The 17554-nt window shown below is 39.1% G+C and overlaps 1 protein-coding gene across 4 annotated transcripts in view; it reads right to left on the bottom strand.

Moving 5' to 3' along the window:
• The window catches only part of TENM3 (teneurin transmembrane protein 3), a 2290771-nt gene that overhangs the window by 1242753 nt on the left and 1030464 nt on the right, over positions 1-17554 (bottom strand). Inside the window, exon 1 of one of the 4 annotated variants that reach the window (XM_054701059.1) lies at positions 6292-6418. The exons of the other annotated variants lie outside the window; for them this stretch is intronic. The gene's annotated coding sequence lies outside the window, so the exon portion shown is untranslated. Of the gene's footprint in view, positions 1-6291; positions 6419-17554 lie in introns of those variants that run through there. 4 annotated transcript variants of the gene reach the window in all.

Raw genomic sequence — 17554 nt, 5'->3', positions numbered from 1 at the left:
ACATGCTTGCTAAAAAAAAAAAATCGCTGGACAGAAATAAACCTTCTAATAACTTGGAAATGACTTGAACCAACCAGTCTCCAAAGGTAAAGATGATGCTTTTTCTGCAGCTGCACATACGCTGCCTCACCAGAACAACCTTTGAATGGTCTACCTTTAAAATGCTTCTATCTTCTCCCAGTTGGTGGGGTTTCTCTTTGTTTTTGTTATTGTCTCTTTTGCTGTGCAGAAGCTCTTTAATTTGATGTAGTCCCAGCTGTTTATCTTTGCCTTCACTATCACTGCTTTGGGTGATGTGTCTGTAAAGATGTCTTTGATGTGCAAATCCCGTAGTGTTTCGCCTATATTTCCTTCTATGTATTTTATGGTTTCAGGTCTTATGTCTAGTTCTTTAATCCATTTTGAGTTGATTTTTGTGTATGGTGTGAGGTAGTGGTCAAGCTTCATTCTTTTGCATGTAGCGACCCAGTTTTCCCAGCACCATTTATTGAACAAACTTTCTTTGCTCCAATGCATATTATAGCAGCACTATTTACAATAGCTAAGCTTTGGAAACAGCCCAAATGCCCAAAAATAGATGACTGGATCAAGAAGATGTGGTACATATACACCATGGAATATTACTCAGCATTCAAAAAAGATAAACACATGCAATTTGCATCAACATGGATGGCGTTGGAAGGGATCATGCTCAGCGAAATAAGCCAAAAAGAAAAAGAAAAATACCGTATGGTCTCACTCATAGCAGGAATCTAGAAAACTTAAATAAGGGACCAGGAAAATGAATATAAGAAAGTGAAAATCAAAATCAACAAAAAACTATGAACCAGAGACACTTTTTGGGGGGTGAGGGGCGGGAGGGGAGGGATTGGGGTCAGAATGGGGGGGTTGCAATTGTATGGGGGAATATAAAAATAAAATTTATTATTTAAATTTAAAAAAATGTAAATGGGCTGAATATGCCAGGTAAAAGAAAAAAAAATAAAATGCTTCTATCTTCAACACAGAATATAAACTCTGAACTGTTTTTCTAACATTCAGACTGGGCTGTATTAATCTTTTAAAGGAGAAAACATACTAGTCAATAAGGGAACTAAGTTTTCTCTGAATATATTTATTCCCTGAAAATCCTGAAGACACGAATATTGAATACGATTAGAACTTTGACAACAATGCAAATCAACCCCACTGCTTCAAGTGAATGTAAATAACGAATTAAATCATCTTAGAAAATTGCTTTCTGCCTCACTTAAACAGGGTTTTCAGACTGGGCTAGATATCTTTAACAATACAGAGGCATCTTGAAAATTTTATCATAATTCTTCATTGCTCTTCATAAGCACAGATGGAAAACTTTTCTGAAAAGGCACTTTATTATCTGAAATTATGGATAAAAGTGATGACAAGAACATTCTGGTTGCTGTTGTCTGCAGCTAATTTCTCTGGGAGGAGCAAGACTCTTTTTCTCTAACTCCCTTATTGCATCAACTTGGAGTATCTTGGCGGGTCATTTAGTGAGAAGCACTATCAACCTAGAGGAGAGAATCATTTGGTAGCAAACGACCTTTCTAATCTTTTAATAGAAAATGTTATTTAGGGACCAAGCAGTTTGTCTAGCAAGTAATGAACTTAATGTTTTTTTTTTTTCTCCAAAGGCTCATAAATATATAAATTAGGTTAAGAAAGAGGGACATACGTTCATAGACACATCAATCTATACTGACTTACATCTTAAACTTTTTATTTTTGTAAACTCTTTTACCAAATGTACCTTGATAACATGTTTTACCAGATAGAATATGTGGATGTGTGGCTCAGTGGTTACAGCTTCTAAATTGCTATTTTATGCGTGTGTGTGTGTGTGTGCCTGTGCAATAAGATATCAGAACAAATTCTAGAGATGCAATTGCCAGTTTTTGCATTCAATTCTGCATCTATAAATTTTTATGTAGAGTAATGAAATACAAGTCCATATTAGATCAAAAGCAACAGAAATCTAAATAAAGCGTAGAACTCACACAAAACACCTTCATCATCACAGATGTAATTATTTTCTTTTTTTGTGATGTTTTCTAGTCCTGAGTCAGATACACATAAGTTCTGGCTTGTTACATAAAAATACAGAAATAATGAATAGCTTGTTTTTTTCAGTTAACAACATAATGGTCATATACCAGCCCTTTGTCTGCCATAGAGTCCTGAAAATATGTTCCTAGTCTGTGGATATACTATAAAGTTAGAGATTGTATCATGTTTGATTACATTCACCCAAATTTAGTTGGAGTTTGCCTGTTTAAGCCATAGATAAAATTTTCTTATCATAAACCACATGGCAATAAACCTGCTTATGCATTTTTATTTTTGAATTAGTTCCTTATGATTCACTCCGACAAGAGAATAAATAGGTCAACATATGTACATATTTAATAGCTATCGATATTTGTAATGTCTCTATAAACCATTCATGTTTAAATATATCTCCTCCAACCAGCCTCCCAATTATTTGAGACCAGCGACTGTGTTTTTCATCACTCACACCAGGACCTAGTGTATTGCTTGCCACACTAGATGCTCAATAACATTTGTTAAAAAAAAAAAAAAATGCAACTAATAGTTGTTGTCAGCTGTGCCCATTTTCAGGAACATAATTTGCATTTTAGCTGGAGTGTTAGGAACCCACCTCAAAGATAATGCTCAGCCTCCTATGCAAAAGGTGTATAGCCATGCTAGATGCACAGGTGAATCCTGACCAGCAGTATTAGACACAGTTTCCAGGGAAGCTGCTTAAAGGAATATAACCTAGTGGGCTGGTTGTCCTTTTTCCTTCCTACATCAGCTTTCCTGATACCTGGAAGAGGGAGGTGATAGCTACAGCCCCAGCAGCCTTCTTAGACAATGATTCAGCTTTGAGAATGGAATCCAATTAATAAAGTAATGAAATAAAATTAAAAGACACTTAGATCCCTACAAAGCGTGGGGTTATTGTATGTTCCTTTGATTGCCTGACTCAGGACTTATTTTACAGAAGAGGAATGGACATTTACTTTACTTAAGCCCATTTTATTCTGGAATTGGTATCTAAACAAATGACCTAAATAGCTAAAGATTAAATAAAGCTGGGTGAACTAAATAACTGATAAAAATAATAATGTCAATGACAATGAGTGTGTTATTTGACCTCAGTCTTGATTATATATTTTTTTACTTGAGGATTTTTTAAATTTTATAATTAACAATGCCAACACAGATTTTGAAACTGATATTTATTTATTAGAAATGCTTATTTCAGTAACTCACTTTCTATTTTATGAATTAACTACCTTATGCTAATTTAGTTATTTGGCTCTGAACTTTATTAATTTTTATAAACTCTTCATGTGATGTGTAGACTACAAATAAAAATTAACCATGAACTACATCAATTTTTAATCATTTGTCTTTCTCTATACTTGAGTCATTCATTGTTTTTACAACAATTTATATACAATGCTTTCCTAATTTTTCTTTGTAATTCTTCAGAGAAGGTAAAGTCCTCATCTCTACAGAGAATTGAAAAATATTCATCTTTATTTGCTTGTGTTTCTCCAAGACCCATTTTGAAAATCCAAACCTACCTAAAATTGAATTTTGAAAATTGTTCCTCTGAATTTATTTTTAAATTTAATTGTAAGGTGTCCTTGTGTATTAAATAGAACAAGAACTTGAATGCTGGGTCTAATGAATGTATTTCTTAACCTCACTCTATTTCAATTTCCTCACTTACAAAATTGAGAAAAAATTAAGAGCAAGCTGGGGTTATAGTATCAAGTGTTACCACAGTGCCTAGCCCTGACCCTTCCCCATAGTCTCTCTTCTACAACCTAAGCCTGTTAATGAATCATAAAGACTAAGTGAAAACAATTAGATTAGCTCAATGCTAGATTAATTGGTTATTTTTTTATATTATTGCTTCTAAATTGTCAGCAAAGGCTGGATTTGCATTTTGTATTATTAAGAGGTGCAAACATCATCTATTTTTTTAAAGACGATTATTATGATCCTTATCTTAACAGAGGGAAGCTGCTTCACTGGTTCATAACAGCACCCAAAGGGGGCAAATAGTTGCATAGTTAATGCTCTTCTTCTAGATGGGGTTTTCCACTGCTCTCCAAAATATTTGGTGGAGATTAATGTGCATTCCTGGGAAATTGGTGAAGTTTGCTGGACTCTAGATTTAGTGGAAACATTTAACTGAAGAAAGCTTCTGAGAGGTAAAACATTCATTTTTCTTTGCATTTAGTTCCCAAATGGAGACAAATAGCTTAAAAGCAATATTAACCTCCATGTGCTTAGGCTATTTATCTTCATAAGAGACAGTCTGAAAACAAGAAAACAAAGCCCATAAAAATGATTTTATTTAATCACACAAGTATATCTCACCAAAAATCTTTAGTTATTTCCTTAGGGCTTAATTCTAACCTCAGTAACTCATGCACAAATTTCTATGATGTCAATGGAAGCTGAGCATATAGAACTCTGGGCCAGATCTGGTTGCCATGGATGAATTAGCCTAAGAGGGCATTTGATCAATTTTTTCAAACAGAAAAGTGCTCTCATTTTGTAATCCTTTTCCATCTTTCCAAAAGTGTTGATCTAATCAAGTAGTAATTATTAAGTCTCCATCGTAAACATGAAACCATCCCTTCATGCATGTGTGAGCGTGTCAGTGGCCTTAAACCATTTACCTTTCCACATAAATGTTAATAATCTTGTAGTAATATTTCATCATAGCCAAAAGAGAATATTGTGACAGGCCTTGGGACAAGGTCAATTCCACTTAAGGAAAAATGCTAACATTTTAAAAGTCAGCCATTAAATTGGGCTTATTATTGCATTTTCATTATCTTATTACAGGAAAGTAATCTGATTTCACTAGTGCCACAGTTATTTAGGAAGGCTTAACAATATTTATTCAAAGTCAAGACGTATCAGTGAAAAATTTGTATCATTCTCTAAGTTGCAAAGCAGTTGTGTTTAAGAAAACGGGCCTTTAAAAACAGAGATCTACATAGTTTTAGGTAATTTTTTCCATGTAACATAAGAGTTCTTCAAATTGCAGGCAACTTGTCAGAATATTGCTTCCCTGAGGGCTTAAGCCCAGTCTTCTCTTTGGTAAGTAAAGTTAATGTTAAATGTCCTATGTACTGAGCCTCCCTTCACCTCTGGGTATAGAATGAATATCTACAAATTCTGCCTTTGGGCATCTGAATGTAGATCTCAGTGACTCCCCCTCTAACAGGAGCCACCAACTGTCCCCTCCCTCAAGTGCAGAGCAACAAGAGGCATCATAGCCCTGGTTGGGGGGCGGAGGGTTGGTTATCCTCAGTTGGCAACAAGCCTCCAGAGCTTTTGCAGAGCTTTACAAATGCAAATTCTTGGGCCCTGCGGCCAACATTTTAAGTTACCTGGTCTGGGGTGGACCCTGCATATTTTACAAGCCCTCCAAGCAACTCTGATACTGTCCACCCACAGTCCACACTTCCTGTGGGCACTGGCATCCAGAAAGTGGAAGCCTTTTGGTTGACTGTAGCTAGTTCGGTGCAAACTAAAAAGACAGGAATGTTGTGTATGTCCTCGCTTGCATCCCTTTGGGAAATATAGAGAAAGCATAAGCATTAAGTGGTGTGTGGGGGGCGGGGGCCGGCTCGTGAAAACACCTGGATCCACAGCTAGTTATTGGGGATGCAGCTAAATGCCATTTCCATCTGCTCTGCTCTGTCCGACCAACATGGCCATTCTGTGGGATCAGCTTGATCCTCCTGGCATGATGACTCAAGGCTGCCAGGAGCTTCAGGGCAAGCCCCTAAATTCATAGCTTGAAGGGCTGACCCCGACAACCTTAGCAGAAATTGCATTTGTCCTGGCAAAATGGGTCCTACTGTTACAGGGCAGGGAGAGGGGCAGCCCAGACCCCGCAAACCTGCCTGCTCCTGCTCTAAATAGGTTCCATCTGCCACAAAACACATAAGGTTTTAATGGGAAGGGATTTTAATACAATAGGAAACAATACAGGAAAGGCAAATAATCTAGTTTCTAAATCAAGCACCCAAAGTGACCCGTCCCCTCGTGGGTAAAAGTCCACCCAAGCAGGATTGGCCCAGAGCAAGGCCCCAAAGCCTGCCCCAAGTCTAAAGCACCTTCCAGTGGGGACCCACAGAAAAGGAGCAGAAACGACCCGACAAGTCTGGAAGGAAAAGAGCAAGATCAAAATCAAGACAAAACCCGCCATTGTCACCTCCCCTCGGGTCTCACCTACATCTGTGTCACCCCGTCCACGACCAAAAGACAAAGCGCAGTTTCTTCACGTGTCTCTAGGCTCCAGGTGCCTCCTCCAGGCCTCCTTCTGGTTCCATCCTGCTTCCTTCCTTCCTCAGTCTCCTCTGCAGCTTCTCCTCTCCCTGCTCAGCCCCACCCTCCTTTTTGGGTGGGGCAGGAACCTGGAACCTCCCCCTTTCCTGGGGACCCCCCTGTTACACTATGCACACCCTCACGCTCAGGCATGGACAAATGGAAGGTAGAACCACCAAGTCATGGCATGTGGCTTCTGGAGCGACAGCCCAGTGAGACAGCTTTCCATACTTCTCCACTTCCAAAGCAAAGTGATTTGTACCATTATCTATACTTCTGTCCATTATATACACTATTAATAAAAAACTGTATTTGCGTGTCTTCCCGTAATGGCAGCAGCGACCTTGTCAGGCAAACCTTTCATAGCTAACAGTGATGGAGTCTGGACACAATGTTAACCACTATTCAAAGTGGATGGATTTTTGGAAAACTGAACTGGAGGAGGGAGTTTATAGCTCTTTTCCCCAAACACACTTCCCAGAATTAGGGTTAAAAAAAAAACCTACAAATATCCTACTGCTTGAGGTGATGATGAGAATTCAGGGGTGGAAAACCAATGGAAAAGTACCTAAAATCAGAAAGAAGTCTTTCCAGAGTCTTTCCAGAAGTCTATTTTTCCTTGAATAGGAGGAATAGGAAGGGAGAAAGTTGTGAGTTTCTAGCTCTCTTATCGGGTATTTCCCTAAAAATGTTGGCTACAGAGGGAGAAAAATGTAGTCTTACTGGCTGGGTTAAAGATGGCAAAGGAAAAGCAGTGCTCCCTGAGAAGCTGGAAATTCAAGGGGAAAATTCTGGAAGTGCAAGGAAAAAAAAAAGAAAGAACAGACCCCAAGTCTAAGAATAAACTCTGCCTACATCCCAGGCAGACTTCTTAAGGCCACATGTGCAGGGAAGACGCAGGGGGCTTGCAGGAGGTGGGGGGGGGGGGTGGGGGGCAGGGGTGGGGCAGGCAGACACAGAGAGAAAAGGATCCCTGAATTGGAGTCATTTTGTGAGTTTGCTGGTGTCGAACTCAAGGCCTTTCCTAATCCACAGATAGCTCAGGTGGCAGAGAGCTAAAGCCTTATTGGGTTGAAGTGTCAAAAGATAAATTTGAAATTTGTTAAAAAAGACGAACCTTTAAGAGGATTTGCCAGCGGCAAGGATCCGCCTAGAGAATGAACCACACAATTGGAACATCAAGTCGCTTGAATGCTCCCTCCCTGGGCAGGCAGAAGGCGTGCAGAGGGGCCAGACTGGAAATAGGCGCTCAGTGTGAAGTGTGAGTTCAGACAAGTTAACTCCTGTGTAGGACTAAACAATGACACAGGAATCCTTTGTTTGGTATGAGGAATGCAGGGCCAAGATTGAAGAGAATACAAAGAAACTGGGGGGCAGCGGGCTGGGTGGGTCTGTGGGGACAGCTGAGAAGTGAGCCCAGTGCTCCCCTGTCTCAGCATCGCTGAGCATCACAGCATCCAAGGACACTGGCCCGCAGTGAGAAACTGCAGGTTTTAATCCCCCTTCATGATTTACAAGCTGCTTGAGTTTAGGGAAACACCTAAGGTTTTTGTGCCTCTGTTTTCTCTTCCTTGCAATGGCAATAATAGCCTTCCTTCTTGTCTCCCGCATTTGTGAAGATTAAATAAATTCATATGGCAACACACCTTATACAGGCGTGCACTGTGTTAGTTATGAGGACAGTGTTGCTGCTGCTGCGATGCAGTCATCCAACACCTCCATGCGATCTCTGGTGAAGGGGTGCGGTTCAAGGGAGAAACCTGGCATTCATTCAAAATATTCTGAATTGGCTTTGATCACGCGAAATTGCTAAGTAACAGAAGAAAGGCACAAACTACAGCTACATGGACAAAAGTTACGCTTGCATCCTAGTGCAACTGAATTTGCGATTAGATTTGTGCCTGTGGCTCTTAAACCGAAGGCGATGCACACTTAACACACACACACACTCCTTACACACACATGCCTGCTTTTGATTGCAACAGGAGGTACTGGATGAGATCTAACTTCACTCATTCTGTTTTATTAATTGTCTAATTGTAAATCCTGACTTCTTTTAAAAAAATCAACATTCAAGTCTTTTTTGTTGTTGTTGTTTGTTTTATTTTTTAACATTTCCCATCTTTTTTGAAGGATTCCATTTTGAACATCACTGCATTCTGGTCAGGTAATGTTGTCTATTGAAAACATGAAGATACTTTCATTTGGGCCTCCCTCGTGGTGCAAGGGGTTAAGCACCGCACTATGAATCAATCTCAGCTTGTGCAGCATAAGTTCGATCCCCGGCCAGGGAGTTACCCAATTGGCACAGCAGACCTCTCCTGACTTGCCTGCTGCTCCCCTCATCAGTGTACTTCTGTCAATCTACCTGTTCTGCTCCCCATTTTGTCTCTGGTGAATCCTCTCACCACCCCCACACCTCTGGCCTGTGCCCCAGCTCTTGTATGCATAAATAAATAAGTCTTTTTTAAAAAGATAGTTTCATTTACTTATTATAGGGTTACATTTTGCAGGTCATTTAAAAGTTGTTCTTCCTTGATCATGCATGTACACAAACCCTCACTGTCACTTACCATGAGGGACTTGTCTGTTAAACACGGGGACAGAATGATGAACGAATCTCCGTTCCTATCCCTAAAGGCCTCACAGGGTAATAGAGATCCAGACAGAGAAGGGTGTTTTACATAAGCAGGAATCATAGTATTTGATGTAGGCAGAAAGGTACAGCATTAAATACAAAGTAATCAGTTCAAAAATTGGAAAGGAGGGTCTAGCAGGGCTTGATGAAAGGAGTGTTATTTAAGCAGCATCTTCAAGTGTGGGAAGGCATTTTCTAAATAGAGAAAGGAATACCCGGGACCTGATAGCTCACTTATAAATCATAGTGGTAGAAAATAATAAGCCAGTTCAGGGAATTGTAAATAATTCCAAATTTTTAAACACAGTAGGAGATAGGAAATAAAACCACAAGATCTGATGGGAAGACAGAATTCAGATTGCATTTTCATTTAATTCATATATAATGAGAAGCTGAAATAAGGCCAAAGAATAAAATTGAGAAAAAGGAAGAATCTCCCTGTCATGAGACTATGCCAGGGGAGAGAATGGTGTGGGTGGGGATCTGAGAATGGGGATACGGTCAAGTTTGAAAGGAACTGAAGGACAACTCATATTTCTGGTTCAGGTTGCTAATGACTTCATTAATAGACATTCCGTTTCTATGATAAAGTATGAACTGATGAGAGTAAAGATGAGTGTGCACCTGTACACTTAGACTTTGAAATCCCTGGGTGACACTTACATGGATGGCAGTGCCAGTGAGGGGGTTGGAAATTAGAATTCAAAGTTTAGGATTCAAAATACAGTTATGGAGGCCTCCCTGGTGCTCAGGCAGTTGAGTGCAGCACTGCGAAGCTGTCCACAGCCTCTGCAGCGCCAGTTTGATCCCGGCCAGCCAGCGAGGGTCCCGCATGGTGCAGCAGACCTCTCCTGCCTCGCTCGCTGCTCCCCTCAGCAGAGTATTTCATCAGTCCGCCTGTTCTGCTCCCCTCTCTGTCTCTGGTGAATCCTCTCACCCTCCTGCACATCTGGCCTGTACCCCAGCTCTTGTATAAACAAAAATAAAAAAAAAATACAGTTATGGGTTGGTCACCTGTGTTTAGAAAAGATTGCAATTCTGCCAATTCACTTATGTAGAATGAGATGAACAGGGGAGATTTGAGCAGGGGAGAGTGGTTAATTAAACTGTGTTCAGTAAGTTTCTCCAGAGCAACATGACCAATAAGATGTTAGATGTCTGCATAGGTGTATATCTTTAACTCTTTCTGCTTTTCTGTGTGTGTGTGTGTGTGTGTATCTATATCTATATATCTCCATGCATATCTATCATCTACTATATGTCATATATCTACCTACATGTTTATCTGTCTATATCTATCTATCAATCTATCCATCTATCTATAATTTTTATACTGTATATATCTATTATCCATCTAGCATCTGTCTGTCTGACATCTATCTACCTATCTATCTACTTTAAGGAAATTATTCATTAAATAATGAATAGTTGACAAGTCCAAACATTCACACAAGGACAGTATTGTGTAAGCCCAGAGAAAAAATTTCAGTTGGAGTCCAAACGCAGTGGGCTGGCAGATCAGTTCTCCCAGTGTAACAGGGTGGTTCCAGGAAAGGGGGAGGTTCCCTGCCCCACCCAGGGAGAGTGGAGCTGAGCAGGAAGAGGAGAAGCTGCAGAAGAGACTGAGGAAGGAAGCAGGATGGAGCCAGGAGACCTGGAGGAGACGCATGGAGCCTAGAAACACGTAAAGAAACTGCGCTTGTCTTGTGGTCGTGGACTGGGTGACACAGATGTGGGTGAGACCCGTGGGGAGGTGACAATGGCAGCTTTTATCTTGATGTTGATTTTGCTCTTTTCCTTCCGGGCTTGTCCAGTTGTTTGTGACCCTTTTCTGTGGGTCCCCACTGGAAAATGTTTTAGACTTGTGGTAGACTTTGGGGCCTTGTTCTGGGCCGATCCCATATGGATGGACTTTTACCCACGAGGGGATGGGTAACTTTGGGTGCTTCATTTAGAAACTAGACTCTTTGCCTTACCTGTGTTGTTTCCTAGTTTAATTAAAGTTCCTTCCCATTAAAGTCTCCTATGTTTTGTGTTGATGCGGCGGATGGCAGAACCCATGTAGAATAGGCAGGTTTGCGGGGCTTGGGCTACCCCTCTCCCTGTCCTATAACACCAGAAGAGTCAGTCTTTTTTTTTTTTTTTTTTTTTCTGTTAGGGAAATGGATTGGATGAGTTGAAACCCACCAGTATTATGGAGGTAATTTGCTTTGTTTAAAATCTACTGATTTAAATGTCAAATTCCTTTAAAAAGTAAGTTACAGAACCCTCTAGAATAATGTTTCACCAAATATGTGGGTATTGGGATGAAGGCAAGTTGATATATAAAATGAACTATCACAGAAACTGAAGAGCACTCGTGTGTGTGTGTGTGTGTGTGTTGTGTGTTTTGTGTGTGTGTGTGTGAAAGAGAGAGAGAAGAGAGATATTAAGCAAAGGGGGAAGCATTTCAAGAAAAAAAAATACAGTGATCAGTGGCCCAAAAGGTTTTAAGCAGAATGTGAACTAAAAATATGATACTGGGTGGAGCAATAGGAACTTGTCCTTTGTCAGAAGCTAAAGAGCAAAGAGTTGAGAAGTTAATGGGAGGTGAGAAATTGGAGACGCCGTGTGCTAATTACTTGCACTAGAAATTTGGCTTGTGAATAGTAGTTTTACCCTCATGTCCAAAGGCAGAATAAGGGGGGAGGGGACCTGCTTTTTCTGTAGGACTTGGAAAGAAATAAAATAAACTTGCTATGATTAACACCTTGGCTGATGATTGTAAAAGTGACTGTAGCTTAACATGTTAACACTCCAGGTGTAATTGCAATTTCACAGGGGCTCATGGAAACATGATACTCTCATCCTAAAAACTGATTCTCTAATGGTGAAATTTGGGGGAGGGAGTATTTTGAATGCCTCAGTTTCATATGAATCAAACAAAACCATACAGGTCATGATGAGGTGACATATAACCATAAGAATACTCTTTACCATTTTCCTTCAAATCATTTTTCAATACCGTTTAATACTGTGAGCACTAACAAAGGGTACTATAATATTAATGAGAAATTTCTTTGTCTATTAAAAAATATCATTTATTTCACATCTCTTCAAAACTAACCTTTTAGAAGAGCAACTCAAGGTAATGGGAAGAAAACTGGAATGAAATATTTTATTGACTGGCAAACACAGGGTCAGTAGTAAAATCTAGACTTAGCTTTTGACATCAAGCCAGTATTCTTTCTTTTGTAAAGTCCATTCCAGGGTAAAATTAAGAATAAATATACAGCGTGGATACATGAGATACAGACAAGTCTATTTTCTATTATGGCCAATTATTCTGATCTAGGTCATAAATCACGTGACCTATACATTGTTTTGTTTTCTGCAAAACCTTGACATCACTAAAAGGAGAAGAAACTATAGTTTGAGGGTCAGATTTTCATGCTACAAATATTGGGAAAGTATGAAAGTCTTCCCCCAAAGGATCTCATAAAGAAAATAACATATTTTTGGCTATTTCCACAAAATAAACTTCAAATAGCTGGCAATGCCACATCTAATTTGAAGGAAGACAGTAATCTCACTGGTTCCACTTGAGCTGGGCATCCAGGTGCTTTGCTGCATTTAAAGAACCTCCATTCAGTATAATGGGTTGGGGTCACTTCATCTAATGTAGCTCATTATACCAAGGGGATATAATCATTTCAGAGGCTTGTTTTCAATTCAAGAATGAGCAATTTCTGTGTCCTAAGGAAGCGAGTATCAATTTGATTTCAGTATTTGAGAGGACTAGTTTATGAGCCTTAATTTTTGAAGAACTATTTGAATTTGTACAAATATGAAAAAATGAACTCCAATACTGAAGAATTTATTATCAAAATGTGCCTTTCACTCAATTGAGAGGTTTTGGGAGTAGTGGGCTTAAGCTCAGATTCTCTAGAGCTCTCTTTCCTGACCTGCAACAATTAGCAATAGTTTATTTTTTGGTATGGATTCTTTTTTTTTTTAAATAATAAATTTTATTTTTATATTCCCCATACAATTGCAGCCCCCCCATTCTGACCCCAATCCCTCCCCTCCTGCCCCCGCCCCCTAAAAGTGTCTCTGGTTCATAGTTTTTTGTTGATTTTGATTTTCACTTTCTTATAGTTATTCATTTTCCTGGTCCCTTATTTAAGTTTTCTAGATTCCTGCTATGAGTGATACCATCCGGTATTTTTCTTTTTCTTTTTGGCTTATTTTGCTGAGCATGATCCCTTCCAGCGCCATCCATGTTGCTGCAAATTGCATGTGTTTATCTTTTTTGAATGCTGAGTAATATTCCATGGTATATATGTACCACATCTTCTTGATCCAGTCATCTATTTTTGGGCATTTGGGTTGTTTCCAAAGCTTAGCTATTGTAAACAGTGCTGCTATAAACATAGGGGTGCAGGTGCTCTTTGGAATGGATGTTTCTGTGTCCTTTGGGTAAATACCTAGGAGTGGAATTGCTGGATCATATGGAAGCTCTATGTTTAGTAGGTCCAGAAATCTCCACACAGCTCTCCACAGTGGTTGGACCAGTTTGCACTCCCTTGGTATGGATTCTTTATGCCAGTAGCCAACAGCCTTCTTATCCTTTACTGAGGGATAAAATAGAGACAAGGTAAAAGGCATTGCTGTGAACGAAGAGGACTTGCACGTGTGATTTCATGCCTTCCTTGCAACAGTAGTATGAGTTAGGTACAACACAGTTTAAGGTATTTGAATTTATCGCTTTGTAAGTCATCATTTTTGTAATATTGGCAATTTCATGTGGTTTGAATTACAAGTATTCTCACCTTAACAGTAAAGACACACTGTCTCCTCCTAGGTAGGTGTTAAATAATTTACTCCAGGTCACACAGCAAGTATATTGCACAATCATACGTCAAATTTTGGTTTCATTACCGTAGTATTTACTTCCTAGGAAAATAAGATTCTAAGTCAGTCTTCCAGAAATTAAGAGTCCCAAATGTTTCTGAATCCACGGCTAGATGGGATTTTGACTCTATGCTTAGAAGTTACTGAATCATCAGGTATGTCAAAGGAACACGGTGGCCAATGCCCAAAGCCCAATGCTGGAACAATTTGATTGAGTGGATAAATAAGTAAATAAGCCTGAAACTATAACCCAAAGTATAAAATATATATCCAATAATCTATATGACACAAAGACATAAATAAATATTAAGTACATAAATGGCTGGAAATAGATAAATCTGTGCAGAATTTCAAATAATTTGCATGGATAATTTGTCCTTAAGAAACTGGCCCTTAACCCCCAACTCTTTTTTAAGATGTATTTATTTATGCATACAAGAACTGGGGTGCAAGCCAGAGGTACAGGGAGTGAAAGGATTCACCAGAGAGAGTGGGGAGCAGCGGGTGAGACAGGAGAGGTCTGCTGTGCCATGTGGGTAGCTCCCTGGCCAGCCTGGGATCAACAGCCTGGGATCAACTCGTGCTATAGTGGCTGGCGATAGCTTGATAGCACTGCCTTTAACCCCTGAGCCACCAGGGATGTCCCTTAACACCACCCCTCCCCACTCTTTAAGTCAGTTCTGTGCACAGTGACTTTCTTTCAAAGACAACCAAATGAAAAGGTGGGAAATAGCATCATTTTACTTGAGAAGCCTGGAAAATACTACCTCAAGTTGGATAATCAAAGTTAACACCCACCATCATAAGTCAAGCAGGTAGTACATGCCCTTGTAGGAGGTGGTGAGAACAGCCCTCAGTCTCTACGCTCACCCTTATATGAACTCACAACCCCTGTCTAATCATGAGAAAAAAATCAGACAAATCCCAACTGAAGGACATTCTACAAAATGCTGGGCTGATAGTCTTCAAAACTGTGAAAGTCATCAAAAACAAGGCAAGTCTGAGACTCTGTCAGAAGCAAGGGGGGGCAGAAGAGATGTGACAAGTATATGCAAAGTGGTGTCTGGAGGGAATCCTGGGGCAGAAATGGGGAAATTAGGTAAAAACTAGGACATCTAAACAAAGCATGGAGACAGTTAATCCTAATGTATGTCAGCTATTGTTCATGTCCCAAAAAGCCCAGAAGATGCTAACAACAGGAGAAAATGGGTGTGGGACATAGGAGAATGACATATTTTTAATAGTAATGGAAAATAGTTATAGTTAGGACTCGAGCAGAATGGAGAAAAGCCCTTCTGAATACAAGTGTCTTAAGCATTTCACATATATCATTGGGGCATATACATCTGTTATAAAACTTAGATTTTAGATTTTATAACTCTTAGTGATGTGAGTTAAAAAAAAAAAATCACTGCCAAAAGGCACTGACACATCTAGGCATTTCAAAAGAGCATAAAATCGACTAAACCATTAGCAACACACAAGTACTTTATCATTTCATAAAATAAGGAACTGGAAATAAATAAATAAATGTTTAAGTTCTGAATTCCTCAGTTAGTTATTCCCAGTTCTATGCTTGCTCTGCTGATCTGTCACAGGCTTTGCAGAGAAACTCAGTATTCAAATTTGGGAGCAAACAGAAGCCCACTTATTCACATTCAAAAGTGTCACTTTAGTGTAATTAAAATAGTTAAAAGTGTTACATAGCCATATCTTCTTGATCCATTCATCTGCTTTGGACACACTGGGTTGTTTTCGTCTCTCAGCTATTGTATTGTATCGGAGGGGATTATACTAAGTGAAATAAGTCAGAAAGAAAAAGATAAATAGCGGATGGTTTCACTTACACATGGAATATAGAGGAACCAAACAAAGGGTCACGAAAAAAAAAAGAAAACCTTGCAGGCTGATCTTAGATCCCACACAGCACAGGAGCGGGGAGGAGAGGGCTCAGAACAGGGGAGGGGAGAGCACATGGGACTGTGGTGCTGGATCCTGGGGCCTGTGGTGGTGGGAGAATTATGGGGTCTACACCTGAAGGGAGAAATCAAATACTGTCCAAAAATGAACGATGATGCAATAAAATGAATAGAATAAAAAAAGAGAAAAATATACTTAAAAGTATTACCTAGTATTTAAAAAAAATGGAATATTTTCTAATCAAATTGAACTAAAGCAATTCAAATAGGAAATAATGCAAGAGATCATTCCTGCAACACATTTGTACAAAAACACCGCTTTATAGTATTTATGCAATGACATTCAGGGCTTCTTGGCTCCTCTGGCACTTCCGATGCCTCCCACTCCATCCAGCACAAGCATCAGAAGGTCCCCAGTCCCTAGTTAGTTTCCAGGATTGTCCGTTCATACACCGTGTTTCAAATATTTTTCAGGCTGGTTAATGAATTCAGATTTAGTAAAGACATTGAATACTTTCAACAACTGTTCCAGGAATACTTGAGAACATGAGATAACTTCAAAAAACTCCAAAATAATTAGAATGGCCTGTAAGATTTCCTGAAAACGCAGATGATTCTTGATTATATAGAAAACCCTTTCATATACAAATGATTAAGAGTTATCAAATGATGTTGCTGAAGTGCGCCATGTATTACATTGCTAATATTCTTCTGGTTTAGGGGGAAAAAATACCAGGAGGTACTTATCTCAAATGCATCACATTCCCTTTTATATAACATCTTTAGAATGTAGTCATTTCATATCATCTATCACCTCTGTCAGAATTTTCTTAAGATTTCTAACCTCTCAGACTTATTTCTCTTATTACAGACCACATGATTTATGAGTACCGATAGCTATAGAGACAGCTGTGAGATTAGCATTGTAACCTATCACAGATCACCTCAGAAACAGTTTCTTCTGAAATGTACTGTCACATTGAAATGGAATTACAACACATTTTGGGGGCAATTCTGACATGTACTTTTAAACTTTCTTGCTCAATTGTAAAGAAAAAAAGTAGAGAATTGGGGGGAAATGGACTACATTGATTTGCTTTTACTGTCTGTAAAAACAATGTTTTTTATGAAAAGGGTACCCTAATAAGATAGAGTTTAATCTATCTAACATCTTCTATATTTTCAATACGTACATGCATAAATAATTAACAAGGCATTAAGAAAAGTAAAACAAGATGATGGATTTTAATATTCCATTGGAGACATTAGGATTCATCCATTTATTAATGATGCCACAAGAATGTTTTAAACTTCAAGGAAAGGAAAATTTCAAGTGTAGCTGTGCATTTTGATTTGCTATCATGTTAAGTACGGAGGAGGAAAATGTAGAGAACGTGTTACGGCAAGAAACTTACAGGCAGATTATATGGGCAATAGAGATGTAATAGATTATGTCAACTTCTAGAAACCTTTTTTTTGTTTTACTTAAATGCTCACCACAACAGACACCAGCGAGGGAAGCGCAAATCATCTACTGTTGATGGGATTTTCCAGGGGCGACTTAAACAGATTCATCAGGAACAACCCTACTATTTCTAGAAAAGACAGATGCCAGAGTCCAGGTGTAGATTTCTTTACTGAAGATGAAGAGGACATCAGCTTGGTGGTTTCTTGCTGCAAGCACTTACTCTAATCAATTGTCTTTATCTTTGTACTC

The sequence above is a fragment of the Talpa occidentalis genome, unplaced genomic scaffold, assembly GCF_014898055.3.
Source record: "Talpa occidentalis isolate TD23 unplaced genomic scaffold, MPIMG_talOcc4v2.1 talOcc4.4, whole genome shotgun sequence".
In the NCBI taxonomy this organism is placed as follows: domain Eukaryota; kingdom Metazoa; phylum Chordata; class Mammalia; order Eulipotyphla; family Talpidae; genus Talpa; species Talpa occidentalis.
The sequence above is the reverse complement of the archived record's forward strand: the minus strand, read 5'-3'. Positions and strand labels throughout refer to the sequence as shown.